Source organism: Bactrocera oleae, chromosome 6 (genome assembly GCF_042242935.1).
Source record: "Bactrocera oleae isolate idBacOlea1 chromosome 6, idBacOlea1, whole genome shotgun sequence".
In the NCBI taxonomy this organism is placed as follows: domain Eukaryota; kingdom Metazoa; phylum Arthropoda; class Insecta; order Diptera; family Tephritidae; genus Bactrocera; species Bactrocera oleae.
In genome coordinates this window covers 34,223,882-34,249,114 of record NC_091540.1, presented here as the reverse complement: position 1 = coordinate 34,249,114, position 25,233 = coordinate 34,223,882, and positions in this window count along the sequence as shown.

The following is a 25,233-nucleotide window of genomic DNA, read 5'->3' as shown; positions in this document are numbered from 1 at the left end:
AAAATTAAATGACTTTTTCAACGATAAATTTAAAAAAGTTTCATTTAATTATTTTCTGCTTTTTTTTTATCACATTCTTCATTACACAAAAAAAAATATTTTTTATTAATTCTTATAAATACTCATACCTCAATAGCTCGGAGCATTAAGGCCTGTATATATTGTATAAGCAGCGTTAGTGAACTGCAAAATTGTAGTAATTTAAGCTATGTAATTTTAACAATGGTGTATTTCGAATAATTAAAGAATTTAGGTGTGATAAATTTGACTCGGATGTGATGTTCAATCACCTGTTTATATAGAATTAAAAAACTTGAATCACATGTTGAATTTTAAATAGACTAATATGTCAAAACCTTATCCTAAATACAATTTTTTTTTAATCCAAATTTAAAAATACATGTAAAATTACACTTGTCATTAGTTAACCTACTTTGCAGTTTTGTAATATTAGACCCACTGCTGTTTTTTCGATTTTTGATACATTTTCAGTATCTTTATTTACAAAACTCTCTGCCGCCCGATCAACCGAATTCAATGTCAGCCGGTGATAAAAGAAACTTTCTATCATAGGAAAAGAATAACAAGATGTAATACAATGCGGAAGAGACACACAAACACGCACACGCAAAATCAACGACCCATTTAAGTTTTAATATCAACTTTTTAATGATTTTTCCATTTTCTGCTTTTCTGCAACCTGATGTTGCCCCTCTTCACCTATGCGTAAATGAGGAAGAAGTATTTCTGATTTATTTTTATTTATTTCTTTTTTTGTTTTATTTGTTTGCTTCGACAATAAGGAATGTAGAAATCAATGATCAATAGCAGCGTCGGTTGCGCGGCATCCAGTAGCGCAAACGTGTCGAAAATCGCGCAAATGTAAACGTGGCGAACTTGCTCAGCAGGCCACGTCGACACTCTGGGGCATTTGCTTTTTGCCCCTATTTCGACACCTTTGTTTTCGGTTCTGATAGGTCGGGGTTGAAACTTTTTATTTTCTTTTCATTTCACTTTGAGCCACGGGTTGGGAATCATAATATATCTGCAACTTTTTCACATTTGCTTGTTTAGTTTATATTTTTTAATTTTTTATGACTGTAGTTATATAAATACGCCATACGTAAGTAGGAGAACAATGTTCGTACCTAGTAAATTGTTATAATAAACAAAAAGTTTTCGTGGCTATAGTAGGGATGGTTGTGTTTAAGTGGAATGCCATTCAAAATATAAAAAATAAAACAAACAAACAAAGATGTAATACTATTACTTTTAATATCGTTATCAATGCTTTATTTAAATACTGGAAAATTTGTCAAGCAAAAAATTAAAGTTACTTATGTCCATTTAACTATTTGAACTTTGTCGCTTTGTAGTGTGCATTTATGGTTCTGAGGGAATTTGACTTTTATGACGACTACCTTACCATACACAAATAAATAATTTACTCTGATGGAATCTAAATATTTTGTACCATATATAGCACCTCAGCTAGCTGTAGTAATAATTTCTATTTTTTGATTAGTTTCCAGGTCAACAGTATTTTATGGAGTTTTAAAACAAATTTCGATGGTATAAGTTTTAAATACTGAATTTTTATTTGACGAGATAGAAAGTACTTGATTCCGATTGTTCAGTTTGTATGCCAGCTATATGCTATAGTGGTCCGATATCGGTCGTTGCGACAAATGAGCAGCTTCTCAATGAGAAGAGGACAGGTGCAAAATTCAGATCAATAGCTTAAAAACTGAGGGACTAGTTTGTATATAAACAGACAGACAGACAGACAGACGGACATGGCTAAATCACTCAGAACGAAATTTGAATTATCCTTTATTTACAATTATACAATACTATGAAAGTTTGATAAGCCGTTTCGTTTATGAAGTCGTGTGTCGCACTCTATCTTTATAATTTCTGTTAAGTTGTAAGAAATAGAAACCAAGGACTTAAAAATTAATATATATACATAAATTAGGGTGTTCATTATTTCCCAAGTTGATTCCGTTTTTTTTTTATACAACTGAAATTTCAGTTTTTGGCCCAAAAATAGTAATCTGCTCATAATTTTCAATTTAAGCCGTGCCAACATTAAGCAAGTAAATTGGGCTTATTTCCACAATTTTTAGTTGTAGTCCGATTTCTATTATAAAATTGTAATATATAAACAGGAATGCATCGCGTTGCATAATAAATTTTTGAATTGATTTATGTACATCTAGTCCTTTACTGTACATTTGGATATTTATATTCTCGCAACCTGTTGCTGCAGAGTATAATAGTCTTGTTCACCTAACGGTTGTTTGTATCACCTAAAACTAATCGAGCTAGATATAGGGTTATATATATACAAATGATCAAGATGAAAAGACGAGTTGAAATTGGGTTGACTGGCTGTCCGTCCGTCCGTGCATGATGTAATTTGAGTAAAAATTGAGATATCTTTATGAAACTTGGTAGACATGTTTCTTGGTACCGTGAGACGGTTGGTATTGCAGATGGGCGTAATCGGACCAATGCCACGCCCACAAAACGCCTTTAATCAAAAACAAATAAATTGCCAGAACTAAGCTCCGCAATAAGATACAAGACTGTTCTTTGGTACAGAGGATCACATTAGGAAGGGGCATCTGCAGTTAAACCGATAGCCCGGCCATCCTTCGCTTTGATACTGCCAGACAATTCTCGCAATCTTTTTGACGAAAAAATTGATTAATTGGGAGTATATTCCTAAAAGTAAAAATTATCTGTTTGGATCATAGCTGGATCAGTAATCAGGCTATCAGATGTGTTTTAAATCATTCGATACTGGTTTTGATGAAAATGAAAACGTAAATTAACTAGATATACCCGGAATTCCATCACATAATCTTCGGTTGAAAATTGGTTCATCTATTATTATTAACCGAAATTTCTATCCACCTCAATTATGCAACGGTTCACGTTTGGTAATCAAAAAGATTACAGGAAATATTATTGTAGGAATCATTTTGACTGTGAAATTAAATGGAGAAATGGTTCTCTTGAGACGTTTTTCAATGATACTGTAAGAATGTACGATACTAAATTAAATTGAATTTGAAAATGTTTATAACTTATAACTAAATATAAGTATTATTGTTAAAAATTATCTGCCCTTTCATTATTTAAAATTATATCAACTAAATAACAACTTAGAAAATTACTCATTTGTTACAAAATTGAATATAAAATTAATAAAATAAAAAATGAACTTCTTATATCTTATGTTTATTTGTGCTTAATAACAAAACTAAGAAAATTGGTATTAATCATTTTCAAATTTGGAAGTAATGTTAAAATTTTAACCCCTTGGATTCTTACACCAGAAAAAAACAGTTTTCGTTTCTATTCAAAAATACAATTTTACTGTATTGAATAGTTTTTGATTAGTGTATGTATTCCTTAGCTATAGCAACACGTGGACGCGGTCAACAAATTTATTTATAAAATTGCTTAAAAAGTCGACTATACTTATACCTTAATAATGCCAAAGGTTAATGCAACAAGCTCAGACCTTTCTCTGTCCACTAATAAACCCTATATAGTGATTTACAAGTTTTCAGCTGAGTTTAAACTTATTTTAAGTGAACGGGTTTCCATAAAAATTATAAAATTATATTAATTTGTTTTATTTTTGCAAATGAAAATTTAATGAAATTGTATAATAAAACTGAGGTTTCTCGAATTTTGAAATATATAGCAAAATAAGTGACTTTACATGCACTGCTCCACAAAATCTACAAGAAAAACATATTTCAATAATAAACATGTGCGTGTATTAAATAGAAAGAAAATAGTGAGAGGTTTCTATACAAATTGGAAAAGTGAGAAAGTGGAAAAAGTTGCACTTAAATTGGATAGGGAAACGACTTAAAGCTATTTCACTTCGTAACGGTAAACAACACATATGCAAAAGCTGAGCCGATATATTTGCAAGCGCACGCTCATTCTTTTCCTCCGATATGCATACAAACATATGTACTTATTTGAACGTGCAGCGTAGCGTACATCTTCTATGGACTTATTTACCGTTTACATTTCTTTACAGTCAGTTATTCATATTTGCGGGGACAGTTGGCGAAATTTATTTAGTCACAGATTGAGGTTCCTTGTGATAACATTTTTGTAAGAGATGAAAATCAATTAAAATAATTTATAATTTTTTTATATGTACTAGGAAACATCTAAGAAAAATTAAAATTGATTTTAAGTTAAGTACACATTATGTGTATTTAAAACCATTACTTTGCAAATTATTAATATAATACAATAATAGACACAAAGTTTTTAGGTTAAATTATAATTCGGTTATATTCAGTGGCGGATTTATCAGCAAGCTGAGTAGGCTGAAGCCTAGGGAGATATATTATATTTAATTATTAGTGTTTAGAATTAAAAAAAAAATAATAAAAATTGCTATACATACACCAAAAAGGAATTTCGAAAAAGAAATTGAAATATTTAACAAAATTGAAATATAGTTCTATATACAGTGCGATTCGATAATATTCCATACGTTGGATCGAGATATTGAGTTCAAAGAAGGATATCGATATAGAGCGGCGATACAAACGATATTTGCGATTTACTTCAAAAATAAGAGAAAAGTAATGTTGAATTATTTTACATATATACATATATATAATATAAAATTTCTGTTTCAAATCAAATAATATTTATTTATAAATATAATATATAATAATAATTAAAATAGAATAAATCTTAATCAGTAATTTTTTCAAAACCCAAAGTGTGACTGAACTTATTGTGCGCACTGTAAGTAACAAAAACTTCAAGGCAGAAATTTGCATTCCACAAAAGTATAATAAGAAAAGATGTGAATTACAATAAAGCAGACGAAAACCAACATAGCAAACAGGTAGCAGCTAGGTAATAATAGAAAAAGGGCTTTAAGAGCAAAGCAACAAAAACAAAAGGCGCAAAGAAAAATCTCTTGAGTTGAAATTTTTCGCTCTCTACCATACGGTACTTACCTATTTACTTGAAAAGTTATTGGCAAAAGATGGTGAGTGAAGCAGCTGCTCAAGCATTTGAAGAACTTAACTGGGTATATATCGCTTCACTCCACCCAATCTCAACTACACTTATAAGCGTGCTGTTGTTGTTGTTGCTGTTGCTTTATATGCGCCGCACACCTGGTGCCGCAGGTGCTACTGATTGTCATTTATGGCATATGCGAGTGGTTGGGTGGAATAAGTTGCGAAAGAAGCACTGGCAAAGACGGATGTCGATGATATTGAACAGGCGCCCGTTAGCCTGGAAGCGCATTCTTCAACAACACTGCTTCTGAAGTGTGAATTGAAGCGCCACTTAAGCGATGCTACTGGAGCAGCAGCTGCTACGACAATAAATTTAGTGTAAGTGTGGTACTGATATTGCTGGTAGCATTATTAAGCGTTGTTGTTGCCGTTGCAATCGATGCAGCGCTGCTCAGTTGACTGCCACTTTGTGCTAGTAAAGACACATAAACATACACACGAGCTTAGTGTCTGGCATTTTGCAAAACATGATTGTTGCTCATACGCAGTGTTGTTCTAAATCACTTTCGCTTGTAGTGCGCTTTAAGTACGATTTATTGCCATGCATTTATACTTAATTTATAAAAATCAATGTAATTTATTTGATATTTTCAATTAGTTGTTTTTTTCAAACCTGGTATTAACACATTTAGCTTATTCAGTAAATATTTGCATATTTTTCACCAGCTCAATTAATTACACTAGTTAACAATCATTTTGCGACTGTGATGTGAGGCTGTTTCTTGCTAATGGTGGGTTGCTTAAACCAAACATGATAGTAATGATTTTATAATACGTAGAATTTTTGTTTGTAGTCAAGGGATGTAGGGGACAAGCCATTACCATTTACTAAGATTATAAAAATAGCTGTACGTGATGGAAACTTTTTGAACTCAAAGTCTTAATCAGGACACCTCGAATACCCCCACAGACCTCTTAGCACATCAGCCGAAACTTTTTTTTTCAGATTTGTTGAGTAGTGTTATTCGAGTGATTTGTGAGTGCTGGCAGCACGTTGGGTACAAGCCATGTAAAATACTGTAAACAGAACAAAAACATGGAAAAGGTGTACACTTTGCAAAACTGTTGCCGCAATTACCTGAAGTTATTAAAATTGATGGTGTAGTGCAACCTCAATATAGCGAACATTTTAGCGAAATATTATTACTTGTATATATGTAACATATTGTACACTTTTCACACTGATGTAAGAGATAGATGTAGTGGGTAAAATTACATATCTTTATGAAACTTAACGAGCACGTTGCTTTCTCAAATCCCTAAAATTGTATAGTTCTATAAAAGAGATATGAAACCATGAATTCGGAACCCAACGAAACTGTTCAGCCTCAGGCTGCATTCGAATTATTATTTTAAAAAACGCTAGAAATGTCAAAGGAAAACGCGGTGGTGCTGATTTACATGATTTCAGAAGACTTATTGTCTTGTTCTGAACTTGTAATAATCACGCCGAGCTTGACATTGGCCAACAACGAGGTCAGGGTTTTTTCGTGCATGTCAAGCGACTGTAGGAAGAAGATTTCAAAGTTTTACTTAGTATACTATTATTCTAAAGCGAGATTCTTGTTCCAAAACAGTTCAAGTCGGTTGCTTCAAAGATCAGTCGAATTGTTCTGAATAAAGTTCATTTAAGACTCTGTAAGTGCTTCTTTCAGATGCTGATAAGATAACATTCCTTTCAAATGATTGAACTTTTACTAAGCTTTCTATGGAATAGGCTTAGTGCCGTCGTGTGGTAGATATTGAGAATGATCCTTATAGTTCAGGAAAATCTCATACAGTGGGGCTATGTAGTAACTGTATTTATATCCAACGAAACAGTAAGCTCCTTTATAAACGAAATTGCTACAAAGCGAAGATAAATTCCAGCTTAATGACCGTTTGATTGTTATCGAATCTGTTGTTAATCAGTATTATAGATTCTCTTCCAAGTCATTGCATTTGCATCACGCCATCTACTGGTTATCCGCGAAGCTAATTTTGTTCAAAATTGAGTTCATATACAAATTTATTTATACTCCACCAAAGCATAGCTGCTCATTAAATACTCATAAGTTCGAAATGAAATGTAATTGAAATTGAAAATTCGTTTATAATATTGCAGAATTAAGCAGCAACGCTTTGTTGCTCAGCGGAATGCACCATTTCCTCTTAAAGCTCTTGCTGCACCATTTCATCGCGACTTTAACTGCTGGCATATGAGCGGACATGCTCATTCCCAACGTAATTATGCCACACGCGCGCATATACACCTGACTGACACACGCTCGCTGCGCCAGTGTGCGTGCAACGGTAACCGCAGAGTATTTATTGCTTGCAATTTCCACCGCACTACACTGCAATTGTCCCCGAATTGCCGCAGCTTGCCGCATACACGCTTTCGTTCACTAGCTGCGGATAGGCAAATTCATTAAAATCGCCTATGGAGCCGTTGCCGGCAGCGGTGCACACGCTCCGACAATGCAACCAGGTGATAGAGCTGTGCTGAGTGAGGAGACAGCGGCATGCTGCGGTGTTGATGCAGCCGTCGACTTCAGTTAAATTACTGCCTACGATGCGGCTGCTGTTGCTGTTGCTTTTAATCTCGCCATTTTTTTTTGTTGTTCAACTGTATAGTAGCACAAAAGCGCATAAGCGCATTATTACAATAACAACGCGTCGAGCGATGCGGCGCGCTTTCCATTGTGTACATATGACATGTGTGAGTGGGTGGGGCAGTAAGCTTTGTACGCTTCATATGAGTCCCGCCATTATATGCTGTGGTGTAGTCTACTGGTCACATGTGTGCTTGTAGAGTGTTGTGTGCTCTGTGGCACGAATTTCCTCATTTCGTTGAAAACCTCAGAAATATATTCTGGCTCCTCGCAAGCATTTCACTAACGATTATACTAGCATACTTTTCGGCACACAATTAATTTTAAAGCACTTTAACGAATTATTTGTCAGTGTGCATTTTTGTGTGCGTGTGTGGATACCAATTTTCACGTAATTTCTCACACAATCGGTTGAGTTTTGAAAATTGTTAGCGGCTTACTTCGGATTTTCATATTTACAAAAGAAGCCACATTTTGCCAGTTAGTTGAGTAACAAAAACAACTCCAAATCTAAGTATGTAAATAAACCATATGTATATGTGTGTGGTTATAACAGAATGAGTATTTGATATGTATGTAAGTATCTCTCCTAATGGACTTGTATGAATTCTAATATACCCTGTGCTTATTTCTTTACAGTAGTATGCATTACATTAGAGTTTATGCTGACTTAGAAGACTCGCTAATTAGTGATTTTTTCATTTCAACTCCGAAACACAGTAATAACCAAACTAGAATCTCTTTATTTATCTATACTTCTATGGTACCATTATTTCTTGAATCGAGAAATACAAACTGGTTAGAGATATTTCTGAAGTTATTAGCTCATTTAAGTGTGATCTCTAGCCAATATTTTCCCTAGCTCCCATATACCTAATATAAGCATTTTCAGACTTTCGGTTGGTTTTATACCGAATACATAGATATATTGGACAATATGTGAGCTTGATGAAACTGTTAGATAATCTTTTTCTGCCAATAGTATGTTACAATGCCAAAAATTTATCAAATCGGGTCAAAACTTCCCTTATATACCCAATATAAGAATTACAAACTTCCGATTGTCTCTATAGCGTATATATCGGTCAATATGTGATATACCATATCTTAGCAAAATTAAATGAACGCTAAACACTATGTAGTTATCTATACTAAATTTTTTAATGCCAAAAATGTGTAAAACCGGTCCAAAAATTCCCCTGGCTCCATATACCACCTATAATGATTCACAAAATTTCGTTGTTCAGTTAATTTTTCTTAATAAAGCCGTTAGACAATAGCAAACCGGTTTTTCTTTAAATAGCATTGAAGTTGTGCTCACTTGTTCAATTTTTAAGAGCAGGTGCACTCAGAGTGAATATTTCACAACAAAAGCGAAGTTCAAAGTTTATTAAGTTTACGAATTTAAATTCCTTTTAATGGATTTTGGAGTTAAAGGTATTTATTTTGTATTACAAAATTTACAAAAACTAACTTGTATCGTAATTATTCTTAAATTGATACTTTAGTTTATCTAGTATTGTATTTTATGCATTTTATGTGCGTCTTTAATATGTTTACATAAATTTTAGTTGTGTTCTCCCCGATTCCCCCATTAATTTCTTTTTCGGAGTATTTGTGTTTGTCTTAAGGTAGAAAAAAAGTTAAGTGTCCAAATGCCAATACGCCCAAATTTTCCTATATGCTTATAATTTTCAATATACTAGCATCATCTTTTTCATTCAAATTCAATATGCTTTAAAAAGTCGCTGCTTTGCCCTGTTGTTGTGGTGTATTTGCGGGAATTGATAAAGATTTAATACTTAGAGCCTCAACTTTGTTGCATGCCATATTTTCGAGTTACAAAATGCAGCTGGTTGACAAATATCCCTGGTTTCAACTCCCTCCATCGGTGCTCAAAATTTTACTTCATGGTTTTAAACTTATAAATATCCCTTGGTTCCTATTGGTTAGCTTTCTGAAGAAGTTGCAGAGGCAAGGTTACAAGATTGAAGAAAAAGGTTCCGATACTATAGACACTCAAAAATTCACGCGTTGCTTCAAACACAGATGTAATGAACAGATTGCTTTTAGGATCAGATCCCTTAATTATCGGGAATCAAAAATAGCTTCTAACCAAAAATCAACGCTACTAAAGTCAACTATAGAGATACTTGATGAGACAATATGAAAATTATTTATTAACATTTTTAAGGACCATCAATCAATGCGAATATTCTTGAAAAAGTGTATTTCACTTTTGTATTGTATTATTATTCGTAAAATCACGCCAACTTTCAGTTAAAATAAAAAAATTAAAAAATTCGATCCGATACTGACTGTTCCCATGGAAGCAAAAGGATATAGTCGTCCCATGTGCCCTATTTGCTTATAATATATTTATCATATTATAAATATACTTGTATTCATAGATTTTTGGTTAAAATTTGAAAGCGATATCTCTTTTAAAAGTACTTATGGCCGCGGCTCCCATAACACTTGTTCGTAATTTATTAAGGCGTACTTGAGCGATTTGCGTTTCCGCTTGAAAGTATGCAAATACCACGCTCGTTCGCGAAAATCTAGTAGCAAATAAATTGCTTTAAAAGTGCTGCGGAAGACGAAAAACAAACAAACTACCAACAACAAGATGAAAACTTGGACAAGTGGTTTAAGCTAAAACACGGCTATGTTTGTAGTTGTACAGTTTGCATGTGTGCACCAGTTTATTTAAGGGTAATCGTTTAAGCGCTCAAAAGTATGCAATAACATTGTTGTCAGAGGCGATTTTGTTAAAGAGCCGAAACAGAATAGCGGGAGAACAACTGTAGTTGTCGATCGGTGAGCGCGATAAGCACAAAGTCAACGCACATTCGAGGCTTTCACGCGTGATTAAGCGCACAAATTCGTAAATATTGTATACAAACAACATAAACAAATGAAAAACGAACAATGCATCAGCAAAAACAACGGTTACAATAACATATGACGTAAAGAAAAAAATATAGCAACAAAAAGCTAATGGTATGGTCCGCTACGCCGTCTCGCCGCCAAATAACAAAAACAAAGGCTGGCACTGGTGTTGGAAGTGTGCTTGTAGTGAAAAATTTGTTAAAGTTAAATACAGTCGACTACGTCAACATACGTGTATGTATATACACACAAACATGTTTATATTTATATACACATATGTATATGTGTGTATGAATATAAGCGCATTCATGCATACCGTTATACGCTCACTATTACCGCGCTGTAACGTCCATGAGTTTAATACAAACAAGTGCAAAAAGCAAGCCGATTTCTGCGCTTGTAAAAGCAACAAGAACAACAATCGCCCAACACGCTTTGGCACAAGTAATGCAAATAACCGCAGCAGACAAACAAAAACAAAAGCATTCGCTCACACATATACGTACAAACAAACTTGTATGCGAAAGCGGTTTACAAATACACAAACAATCGTGCATAAGCACTTGAAAGGACAATCACACACGCATTTACATACATACTTATATATAGGTATGCAGAAGCGAGTTTTGTGTACAAATTAGAGCGGTAGCAAAAGTTTTTCCTCAAAGCTAAATTGCATTGCATGCCAATGCAAAATATTCAAAGCTAAAAGTTTTATTTACTCGAAAAATATACGGTACAATAATAGCAACAACAGCAACACTAACATTGATGTAATCAAAAAGCGAAAAAAATACAAAAACAGCGCAAGAAAACACGACTGAAATAAACCGAAAACACTTAAAAAGTAAAAAAAAAAAAACACAAATGGGGAACAAAAACAAAATAGCGGTGAACAACATTGGAAAATAAAAACTCTTCGAACTATCGAATGAACAGAACTGCAATTGAATTGAAAAGAGAGTGAGTTAAATTGCCTCAAATTGTTGGAACGAAGCTGCGACGCGGAGTGGGTTAAGTACAACCGGAGAATGGAACGGACGTAGCGGAACGAACATGCAAAGTTTTTAGTCGATTGTTGGCAACCGCAGTTAATTGAACCAACCGACAGGTCGGCTGCCCCCTCCAATCCCTACCAGTCTTGGGCGATAATCATACTCAACGGTTTCGACTATGCAGTCGTTGGAACGCCTACGAAATGGGAGCAATCGAGTATTTTGAATTAGGCAACACAAAATGCCAGACAATTAAGCTTAGAGCTTTTCAAAGGAATGTTAAAGATATCACGTAAATTAGAAATAGTGTAAGTGGCTTCTAGATTCACTCTGAAAGTAATCATCTGTTAACGGGTAAACGCAAAAACGGTGTAGTCTACTTAAATTTGTTTTGTTCCAACACCACATAATTTCAGTATTTTTAAACAACAAGAGAGTGGAACTCTGAAATATTAAACAAATTTAGGTATTCATGTGGAAATGCGAGATATTTTACCCAATACCTCATTGAAAATATCCCTAAAAAGTATTTACAATGCCAGAGTAATCACGCATATTATGTTGATCTCCAAAATAAAATAGTTTCCAGTTCTATTATGTGGTCGACTCGACACGACTCAGTCCGGTTAAACTTGAAGCAACTCAACTTTAGCAACTAAACTCTTATTCTCGTTATGAGTTACAACTTATTTTTTTTTTTTTAATTTGAAGTTTTTAATGTTTGATAACCTAAAAATGAGAAGGCTTTACAGATTGTTAAACAGCCGTATATATTGTATACCGAAAAATCATAATAATAAAATTAAATTAATATTTGCGAATATTTAAATGGGTATTGGATTTTATTTATTTAGCAATGCAGAAATTGTTGGAGTTAAGCCTTCGTATCTTCTTAAAACTTCGCAGCACCATGTTAGAAAAATTTTAATAACGTTGGTGAAGATTCATAAGTTACTTTCGTGTAATCAGGAAATAACTTACTTCTTGTTGAATGGGATGCAGAAATATTTCCACAAACGTCTTCGATGCCTCAATACAAAATTTATAAGTAAATATAGAGTGGAAAGTATTTTATTTAAAAATATCAATTTTATAATATAATTTTTTGAAAACAATTGTAAGAATCGTCTATGACAAGTGATAGCAATAAGCAGCGTTACCGCGGGTAATAAAAATGTTGTAAAGCAATGACAATCCAAATTAAATTTTTTTGACAGGTTCGGTTGTCAAATTTCAACTGAAGTAGAGGAAAGTTGTAAAAAAAAAAATGTTTCGAAAACAAATGCAAGAATCGTCCATGACAAGTGATAGTAATGAGTAGTGCTGTGAACGTTCCGCCGGGTACCAAAAGAATTGTTAAGCAATGACAATTTAACTTAAAACTTAGTTAGAGTCATTGATTGTCCTGATTTTCGTGATTGTAAATCGCTTTTTCACTAATAAAAACTGTGCTACTTGTCAACAGTATTTTATGCACTGTAAACAAATAACACTTTTTCTATTTTATTAACTTGAATTTAGTTTGAAAATATGCTTTCACCATACAGAAAACCGAAATAATGTGAAACTGTTTTTTCTTTGATGCTCGGCAATTCTATGTTAGGTAATTTACAGTAAATAACGTATGAAACACTAAATGTTGCACAGTCAATAAGATATTCTCCAAGTAACACCCTATAAATAAATGCCCTCACATTGCACAGAAAATATTTGACTAGATTTCATAACATCCTTTCTAGTTGAAGAGCTAAACAAATCGAACTACAAGTGACAAGTAATTGGTGAAATCGATGCCGCATAAGCATGCAAAGCAACAAACCATTGCTAGCTTTTAAGCGTACTAGCACCGCACATTCGTAACTGCGTGTGACGTCAACTATGCATTGAACTCCAAATACGACATCCCTCGGCATAATCCTTTCAAATAATCATAATAATTGGCTATCAACATAACTGTATACGTGGACATACAAATGTGTAGATATTGGAAACGATGACGCCTGTACAAACGAAAATGCTCCTTCCATATACATATTTAAATACCTACATTTGACAACAGAAAAACCTGCTACAGTGGCAAAACGAGTAATAATGTCGAGTGGAATGCTAGAACATTTATTTATCGAAAATTGTTACAATTATTATCGAATTGTCGTTCGTTTGCCGCATTCGTGTTGTATACGTTTAGGCGCACTGCATGCATGTGACCAATGCATACATACATATATAAGCCGTTTTTGTTGTGTCACAGAGACATAATGGAAATAAAGGTCGTTTTGAGTGGCTAATAAAACCATCAATTGCATCAAGTGCCACAAAGTTGGTGAAAGGGTTACTTATCCGATACTCACATGTTGTTTTTTGTGTTGTTTGATTTCTAGAGGCTTTGTATTCGACACAGTGTATTATTGGCATACATCACTGTTGTTTTTCTAGAAAAGTCTCATTATACATGTCTACATGCAGACAACTCAACTGAGCAGTGGAAATCATGATACGTACTTAATGCTGCTTTGGATGGCGGCATGCATCGAAGTGCCACTATGCAGAGCAACTACTTAAATGGAGTTGATTCTGCACGACGAGTCAAATCAACAATAAAGAACAGGAATATCGCAACATTCAACAAAGTGAGAACATTATTTAGCCCCCGGGAAGTGGCAAGAACTCAATTCAAATGAGTATAAACGAGAAGTATAAATGTTGATCTCAGTTCATCCTCATTTCCTTAAATTTGAAAATATCTGTCTCCTCCTTCTGTTTATCCCTCTCCCGACGTTAGTCCTAATCAAGTTAGTTACTAGTTCTTGTTCTACCAGAAATAATGTCAGAAACGGTAACTAAGAGACGTTCCTTTTATATGCAAATTTGTTAAAAAATAGATCAATTGACATGGCACTGCTCTCTTTCTTTTATTAAACTCTTATTGCATTGCATAATGCATACTACAATCGCCTACTTCTTTTATAATGCCAATAATATTAGCAATTTATTTCATTTTTCATTAGATAACTTCAGAATGAAAAAAGTTATCACTTTAAAACCTTTCACACTTATAATCTTAACTCCAAGGATTTCATTTTAATGTTATTTCTACCATAGTTTATGTTTCCTAATTCTGTGCTGGCAATCTCAATTTAGTCCATAATATTGTGCCCATATGTAGCAGATATATGGCTTAACCCCTGGGAGACAGATCGTGCTATTTTCGTCATCTAGTAATATTTTGTAACCAAATAAAATCTAACACTTAAAACCTTTTGATTTAACTGTCTCTTGTAGCCCCTGGCTCGGAAATTTATTTTAGATATCTCAGATAAATTCCGCACATACCATATGTTTATATATTTCCATATAGACAGTGCGTAGGTAGCGTTTTTTAGTATAAATGAAATTGGATTGGCGCGTGGTGACTGTGATAGCCATGCTAAAAGAATAATATGTTTTTTATGTTTCCATTGAGCTTGCTCTTATGTTTCGCTTTCGACTTCAGTAAACCCTTTTTATACAATTTTATCATTCTAACATTCTTACATTCAGGTTTTCTGTAAAGCACCTCAAAAACCCTAAATCTATGAGCAGGGAAGCATCCTTTAACATGGACCTTTTGAGGGTTCCTAACATGTCTGAGGGGTTGAACAATACAAAAGTTGACTTATCTGAAAATAATACATTGTAAAATTGATATCGTAATAAGACTTGATACACGCAAAAAGGGTGAGTTCGTAGATCTGTGGGATATGTTATTGAAATTCGGAGCAATTCCCTTTCGAATATCGGTATGCCTGTACGTCAAAAATGTATTGAATCGGATGAAGGCTTCTCTTAGCCGCCATTTGTCTAATACAAAGATTTTCGCGGTTTACTTTATACCGCATATATCAGCCAATATCTGAGTTATCTTAACAATGTATCTCTGTGCCTAAACATACAATCGGGTGAAAACTTTCCCTAGCCGCCACATACCTAATATGTCGATTTTCGAACATCCGGCTGACTTTACTCCTCATATATTTATAAAATTGCTTGAAAATATGCTCTCAATATTTATATAATCTCTATACCTGAGCAATGTCTAAATTAATGCAATCAGCCCAGCCGGTCCATTTCTCTGGCACCAATATAGCCTATATTGGATTTTCGACTTCCCACCGGACTTTAAATCGTACAGGTTGGTGAATATGTGTGATATTTCTACTTGTATACCTTGGTTTAAACCTCATATCCCGAATATAAAGAATTTCGATTCGCTAGTGGACGTTTTCCCTATCAACTCAATATGTATATTAAATTTAGCCTCTTCGTTTGAGTTTATGTCACATACTATATTTCTCATTTGAGGATGACTTTAATATAATCTTCGTTGACGCGATTAATAAATATTAAAAAAACTAAGTGAGTACATGACCTTCAATATAAGTTAGCAAGATACCAAATTTGATTGTTATCGATTCACGATTTCGTCGAATAATGAATATTGATCTTTGCAACAACAGCTATAAGTACTTCACCGATTTTGATCCATGCAAGTTGCAAGAGTATAAAATTTTCGGTTACACCTGAACTTAGCACTTTCTTACTTGTTTCAATGTTTGTTTTTGAAAGTAGGGTGTGATTAAAGTATTGCTGCCTTTGATGCCTGATCTCTGAAGTCTGAAGTCTGTCCCGTATTGTATTTAGAGATGTTACAAATCCCTTTTTAGACAAAATTTTAGCTTCCTTTGGACTGAGCAGTGATTTCTTCTCAAAAAGGAGAATAATGATTCTGTCCTTTTTTTTAGATGTCACGTGATTCTTTCCTCTTCGCAGTTTTTTTAATAGTCCATTTGGGACCTTTAGGTTTATTTGTTAGAAAGGCTGCTTCAAAATGTTTCTTGTACACGTTTCTCATACACATTAAGAAGATCGAAAAAAAACTGACAGAATTGTACGCGTTAGTCATCGCAATTGAAAATAAATACAGTTAAACGGTGTTATATATGTTGTATTTCACAACTGAAGAAAATTTGCTTGTTCAAATAAAATGTAAGCATTTTCGAGATATCAAAACTATGAGTGTCTGTCAAGTGGGAGAGTAGATTGGGTTAAAACTTGTAGAAATCCTCTCGAGGTATCGAGGATGGATTGACCGGATCCATATTTGTGTAAATTCAAACCAGCTAAAAATGAAGAAATTTAACGTTATTAATAATTTAAAGAATCATCCAAATATAAGGCCCAGTAAAAAACCATTATTTTTCGACAGATGACTATAGTAATCTGTAGCTTGTGCGACATAGGTACGGTCAAGTTGCGTTATTGGCGTTAGAAAGATAAGATGTTGTACTAAAAAAACTTTGGATACAGTTTTGTAATTGCTTAACAGCCAATTAAACGCAATTTTTTTTTTGTCATTAACATATATTTCAATTGTCGAAAATACCGATAAATGAAGTAAAAGTGATGAATTGTGTTCCATAAAGACAACGCTAGGTCATGCATATCGATAGTGATTCGCCAGAAGCTTCGAGAACTCGATTATGAGACCTTTATAGTCTGGACTTCGCACCAACTGATTACTACCTCTTCTTGTCTATGGTGAACAATTTTAATAGTGAAAATGCCGCTTTAAGAGCAGCTTGTAAAAATGAGATGGCATAACGTACAATTTGTATGTCAATTTGAAGGATATTTTCTCCGAGAGCGGCATTATGAAATTACTATCAAAGTGGTAAAACGGTGCATGTCCTAAATCTGATCATTCAAACTATGCTAAATAAAATCTTCAATTTAATGAAAAATAATTGATTTCTTTTCACTGCATTTGATCAAATTTAACTACTATTATACAGATATATGTATAGTACATATTAAATAGTCTTTATATAGTTCTTTCATATATGTATGTCTCTAACTCCTTTTGCATAAAATCCAGCGAAACCATTAACACCGTTAGCAATTGATTTGCGGTTAATGTTGCGTCGGATACTATTATTGTGGCAGTGGTAAAAATTGTAATTTATTGCCAATACTAAACTAGCGGCAACAACATTAGTGTCATTCTTTTCGCGTAGGGGTTCAGAGAGAAACAAAAACACCATTTGCAGTTGGATTTGAAAATTGGCAAAATGTGTAATATTGCGAGTTTTCCAATATGGATGATATGATTTCTAAGTGTCGTCTGGGCCATTTTTAATATGTCATGATCTGTAATTCTTTTTCATTGTATTCAATAATGTTTACAATTTCATCATGAAAAGATATACGCAAGAACAACGTTTACAAATTATTCAATTTTATTATCAAAATAATCGTAGAACCGTATAATATTCTTCTCCCTCAAGAACTGAAGGCATTGGACCATCATAAACGTCGTGAATTTGCTGATTGTGCCATGGAACAACTTGAAAACGATAACGATTTTTTTAAGAAAATCTACAAATTAGTCATGAACAACCATTACATTCACCTAAGTTAACAGTTTGGTGTGGTTTTTGGTCTGGCGGAATCATCCGTCCGTACTTCTTTCGAAATGAAGCTGGTGACACAATTACTGTCAATGGAGAGCGGTGAGATCGTTGATAACCAAATTTTTATGGCCGCAATTGAATGAAGTTGATCTTGACAATATGTGGTTCCAACAAAACGGAGTTAGGTGCCACACTGCACGTGCAACAACCGAATTATTGCGAGAAAAGTTTGGAGATTCGATAATTTCACGAAATTTAGAAATAAACCAGACTCTATTCAAGCTTTAGAAGTCAATGCTGAATGTGCTATTCATGGCATACGACTTCACTTAGTGGAAAAAGTACTTGAAGTACTTGAGTACAGAAGAAGTCGTGAAGGCCATTTGTCTGATGTTGTATTCAGAACTTAATTGTATCGATTGTAGTTCATGTAGTTTGAATTTCTTTAACACTTAGTGTGCTTTGTTTTGAAAACAAAAAGCATATCATATTTATTGGAAAACCCTTTACTAACTGACAGATTTTGCGTGTATACATACCAAAGTGTATATGGTATAGGTGTATACAGCAAGTAAGAAAGAGCTAAGTTCGGATGTGACCAAACACTTTGTGCTCTCGCAATTTGAGAAGATGAAAGGCGATATAATATTAATATTATACGTTCAGTTAATTTTAAGAGATCTTAGCTTACATATTGACCGATATATACGGTATAAAGCCAACCGGAAGTTTGAAAATCTTTTAAAAGGTATATATATGGGAGATAGGTGTAGTATTGACCTGATTTTATCTAGTTTTAGTAGACAAATTATTATTAACACATACAGACATACTATTCTCAAAAAAACATATTCCCAGAGTTATATATCTCACACATTGACCGATATTTTCGGAAAAAAGTCAGTCGTAGGCTCTGTGGTCCACATTTCCGGTATCTGGGAGCTTGATTAGTTATAGTCCGATTTTGACAATTTTTAGACCTGGGGTGGCATACCTTAAAGGCGCTATTCGTGAAAAGATTTATCCCGATATATGGTATTAATTGGTGTTTGTATACTGGAAAGTGAAAAAATCAGTTGGAATTTTAAGTTGTGTTATATATGAAGTACACGTGGTTGCAGGCAAATTTCGTTCATTTTTGTACTCTAATCAAAATAATCCTATATACCAAATTTGGTTAAAATTGGTCGAGTAGGTCCGGAGATATATGATTCCAACTAAATCTGGACATCTGTGCCCATCATCTAACTTTGGCACCTGCTCCTATAAAGCCCTTTTGTGCCATCCTGGATGTAAATTTTAATGTCAATGACACATTCAGTTATTGATTTATAGCAATTTTAGCAATGGTGAGTGGCCGTGGCGTCAACACAACTGGCACAGACAGACATCCGGATTTCAACTCGTCTCGTCATTCTGATCATTTATATAAGTATAAACCTATTAGTTATTAGGTTAGTTTAAAGTGATACAAACAACCGTTAGGCGAGCAAAACTATTACACTATGTTGCAACATGTTGCAAGAGTATAAAAAGGCCTCTATTTTTGGTAGATATAATTAAAAACTAATATGAATTTGAATAGTTCATGTATACATCATGTAAATAATGTACATATATGTGTGCGTATGTATGAGTTAGTATCCATTAGTTAGTTATAAGATTGTCAATTATTGCATTAAAAGTAATGCTTATTTTAATCGGTGACTTTTCAAATTAACGTTACGCCGAAACGACAACATAAATACACACACATTGGTTTGCTAGCTGCATAAAATTCGCAATTTTCTCATTATTTTGTATGTTTTGCGTATTAACAAAATAACTGTGTAAATCGAAATGTGTGTGGATGATAATTTAAATTTTTGCACACTCGTGTAATTAGCGAAAATATATGTAATTTTATTTGTACTAATTACAGTTATTATTACGACTTTTATACGAGCCCTGAAGTATGTTTCATAAAGTGTGGCAATATTTTTTCTGTTTTAATTGGATTTTAAGAGACGCAAAGCTTTTTACAGTACTTGCGGTCCTTGGTAGGTATATATTTTTCCTGAAATCTTTAAACGGAAATATGTTACTAATTACAATTTGATGTTTACACCTTCGTTATAGGCTTGAGGCTAGGCCTAACTTTCGCCCGCTTTTGATGTGCGCCTTCATGTTTTCCAACGAGGTGGTTTCTAACTACCTTCAAATACCTCCTGGATGTCCTAATTGTGGTTGCAGAGTTTTAAAAAAACATTTTGTCAATATCCAAATAAAGATTCTGTTCATTGTGGTTAATGATTTAATAATGACTTCACAACCAAAATTGAACTGGATATAAGTTCGTTACCTATCCATTAGCTCTCGTTAATGTTCCTAAACCCTGATCACACTAAGTTACCAATCCCTAATGCCTAAAAAGGTTTTGTCCGTAAATATTGCTAAATTAATTATAGGCTAGGTTAAAAGATAACTTAAATCAAAGTTTCAAAATTCCATGGACGAATCAATATTTATAGGAGAATATCCCTATCCTAATGCTAAAGGTTTACTACCCGGAAGATCGATACACAGGAAAAAAAAGTACAATTTCGAAGAACAGGTGGTAGAAAGGCAACACCATTGTTTAGTACTAATGTTTGCTATTGTAAGTGAGTGTCTCTCTTCTCTGGGTATGTTATGCAATTCGGTCATAAACAACAACAAGCTGTGACTCAAAAGAACGGTTTAAACAGCTTTGACCGACGCTTAAGTTCGGGCAAATAAATATTTCACGACATAAACAATTTTTATAGTTCGAGAAGAAGAAGAACAAGTAGAGAAGTACTTAGATCATGTACGAAAAACTATTTTTATAAAAGTTTTTAAATACGAATTCATATTTCGTTACTAAGTGCAATTTCGAACCAAGTCAACTTAACTTTTGCTGTACGACACTTGCCCTCTCAGATTCATTAAGAAAACGTAGTTACCTCAATATAATATATTGTGCAAATTTAATAAGAGGTCCGATAGAAATTATATTGGATATTGGAAGGCTAGCGGAGAGTATGGAGTAATTTAATTCATTTGGGATTATGATTATCAACTAATGTATCCCACGTTTTAACAGATATATAATATATGGTATAATATTATGGTATAATGTCAATCAAAAGGACTTGTAGACTTATCGTATCGACTATCGTAGTTTGAAAGATAAGCGTTATTCTCTTTATATCTTTATATATTAACTCGTATACTTATTTCAGTTTAATTAGTAGAATATATCTAATCAATTTAATTAAGTAAAAAAATGTTTAATGTATACAGCTTCTGATTTGGCTATTTACATTTGAGGATTCACCAATAGACCCGGGTTGGTAACTTTTCAGTCTGTGCCGGCGAAAATGGCAGAAAATCAACACCAACATGATTTCCGCTTGATTAATGAACGTTGAAATATTTCTAGGTAAAACAGCTGTCTCAACAAGTAGACACTTTCAGTGGAGTATTTTATAGCGATGTATACTAATTTATGGGCAGATGTGGAGTTGAGTATGTATGCTGTATATACAAATATATATACATATGTCTCGCAGCAGGCATATAGGTATGCAAGAATATGTGTGTTGTGTGCAGTCATGGCGCAAAGGCGCATAAATGTCAAAAATCAATGACGATGCCCCATTATCGAGAGTACAGAAGGAAACTTGCCAAGCAGAAAGCAGAAAGGTTTGCGTGCTCAATTTGTAAAACTGTTTTATGCTTCAATAATTTGGTGGACTATCATGTCTTTTTCTGAGTCATTGCTGACCATAAATCCATCATAGTTGAAAATTGTCAGTTATGACTGAAGTGAAAAATTATTTTGCGCAGTAAATAATATAATTTTTATTTCTTTCATAAATTCAAAAATTTTAATCAAAATTGGTTATAATAATATACATAAATATAAAAAAATGTAACAAAAATATAACTAAATAATAAATTATGAAAAGAAATTTTCACTTAATGTCATCTCCTCCTTTCAATAGCTCTGCGTACGTCTTTCTAATTTCTAAATATATAGTTTTATTTGAAACTTATTTATCTTAGGTATGTATTATATGCACATCATATTTGAAAACTCCTCTCTTTCATAAAAATGTGTATTTTTATTACCAAACCCAAAATAGTTTTGCACAGAAGCGTGCAACATTTTTCGTTTATGGCAAGAAGAACAGGAAATTTGTTTTGCGCAGTTGTTGAGAAACTTATATGGAATTTTATGCGTCCCTTTTTGACAGGGTTGCTTTTGCGCAAAGAAAAAAGTGTTGAAAAATGATGATTAGTGTTGATAACCTTGTTTTTTGGCAACCATAAGTATTGACAGTCATTTTACTTTTAATTTGACTGTCAGTGGTGACAGTACTAAGGCATTCAGCTATTTCATTCTTACACACGTAAGCAATATAAATCGAAGATGTCTCTGTTTAGCAATAACAGTGACGGTCAGTTGATAAGTAAGCTGTCCGTCAGTACTGACATATTAAATGTGAGTGTATTGGTGAACCCATCAGTAGTCATCTTGTAAGGATGTTCTTGCGTGTATCCATTTAATTTACGAGATGTTAGTGTTGTTTTCAAGTGCAGAGAATTGTAATGTCTAAATGTATTTTTAGAAGTACTATTTTATCTTGCATACATTTATTTTTGTATGCATGCGTATTGCATGTAAATGCATGTAATTTTATATGTCTGTATGTATGTACGTTTCTTACTGTCTCGGCATTGTGTCCATTCCACACTACCAATCGGTACTGAAAAATGCCTAGCATTTGCGGGGCGCTGATCAACGCATTGTATTGATACGCTGTGCTTTTGAGCACCGTGAGGTAAGGCCGTCGACGGCAGGTACTCACGTAAAACACACCGGACGTTGTCTCGGCATTGTCCATGATATGCCTGTTAAAAGATATTTGAATATTTTCCTTTACGATGGAACAAGAAATTATGGAGAAATCGAAAAAGTTATTTGGTTAACGATAATATCTTCCCAAATTTTAGGTTTTGCTGAAAGTTCTCTATTATTTTTTATAGTTTCCAATGAATGACCTTAGCTTTCTTTTATGCAAAGGAATTATAAATGACTGTTTCCATATTGAAGGAAATATACCTTGTTTAAGGGAGAGATTAAATATTTTTGTCAAAGGTAAGTAGTTATACTTGGCACTATTTTTTAGGAAGCTTTAGGGTATCATAGCTGAACCATGATCAAAAGATGGCTTTTACTTATTTAAAAGAAGTAAAACGTCATCTTTAGAAATTGTTGGAGTATTCAGACAGAGCACGCGCTGATAGGAAAGATTTTGAGGCGAATTAGTACAATAGTTCAGCAATTTTTGATAATCATTGAATCAAGCACATTCATTTAGTACTTTTTTGTAAACAATTTAATATATTGCATTTATTGTATAATTATTCAAAATTGGTATAAAGAAAAATTTCTTCTCCATCGATCAACTCGAATTCCAAAAATGAGGGTTATTTGCACAAAAACAAGTCAAAAACGCTAGCACTTCATAGAGTATAAAGGCCAGTTACATTTACAAATTTGGACTTCCGGGAAACCCACGCGATGGCAGAAATTCGAAAATATGTTCGTTTCAACATCGTGATCACTTCGATATATGTATGTATTTACTATGTGTATTCTTGTATATCTTTCTCTATGATTTACGGTATAACAAACAACCGTTAGGTTATTAATCCTTTAAAACTGTTGCAATAGTGTAATATATTTAAAACATTCATGCATACCGAACACCGTCCTTCTAATTTTGAAGTGAAACACAATAATACTTTCATTAAAGGTTTCTTTTTATACAGAGTATAACAGTTTTGTTCACCTAACGGTTGTTTGTAACACCTAAAACTAATCGAGTTAGATATATGGTTATATATATATAAATGATCAAGATGAAGAGACGAGTTGAAATCCGGGTGACTGTCTGTCCGTCCGTCCGTCTGTGCAAGCTGTAACTTTAGTAAAAATTGAGATATCTGTATGAAACCTGGTACACATATTTCTTCGTACCGTAAGACGGTAGATATTGCAGATGGGCGTAATCGGTCTACTGTCACGTCCACAAAACGCCATTAATCAAAAACAAATAAATTGTCATAACAAAGCTCCACAATAAGATACAAGGTTGGATCGCATTAGGGAGGGGCATCTGCGGTTAAATTTTTTTTTTTAAAGTGGGCCTGGTTCCGCTCCTAATAGGTTCAATATGCACATCCCCTAAACTGCTAAAGCTATAATAACAAAATTCACTGAGAACAAATGTTTTTATCTGCGGTGTGAAAATGGGTGAAATCAGGTGACAACCCCGCCCAATCCCCATATAACGGTACTGTTAAAAACTACTAAAAGCGCGATGAACCAAACACTAAACACGCCAGAGACATTAAATTTTATATCTGGGATCGTATGAGATGACTTTATAGGAACCACGTTCAAAATTAGATAGTGGGTAGTAGATAGGTGAAAACCCATATCTGGTTTTTAAATGGACGAAATCGGATTACAACCACGCCTATTTTCCGTATAACACCATTTTAAATTTTATCTGATTTTTTCACTTTCTACTATGCAAATTAAGCAAAAATGATTATATCTTGCGTGAATAATACGTTTAAAGTATGCCACTTTGTGACCAAAAATTGTCTAAATCGAACCAAAACTGTTCAAACCCCTAGGTACTAAATATGTGGACCCCAGTGCCCATAGTTGACCTTTTACCAAAAATATCGGTCAATCCACAAAGAAATCTTAAACGAGTATACCATTTGACTTTGCGAGAGTATAAAATGTTCGGTTACATCCGAACTTAGCCTTTCCTTACTTGTTAGTTTTTAACCTTTTTTTATTTAAACTATCAAAACACTTCGACCTACAACATTCGTGCATGTATTTTATTTGTTTATAAGGATGTCGTTGTAATTTGCCATTTCATTCAATTAAGATAAAAATATTTTGTGCAAACATATTTGCATTGCAAACAAAAAATCATCGTCGGTGCAAATAAAGAGTTTCTTTGCCTCTAACTACACATGTCTATATTTACATAGATTAATTTTTCTGTCGAATATTTAAATATTTGCCAAGTATACGCTTATCGATAGTATTTCTATTATTAAATTAAATACATTATTGAGTGCGGCCCAAAGAGGGCCACTGTCCGTTAGGGCTCAGATCTTAAGCACA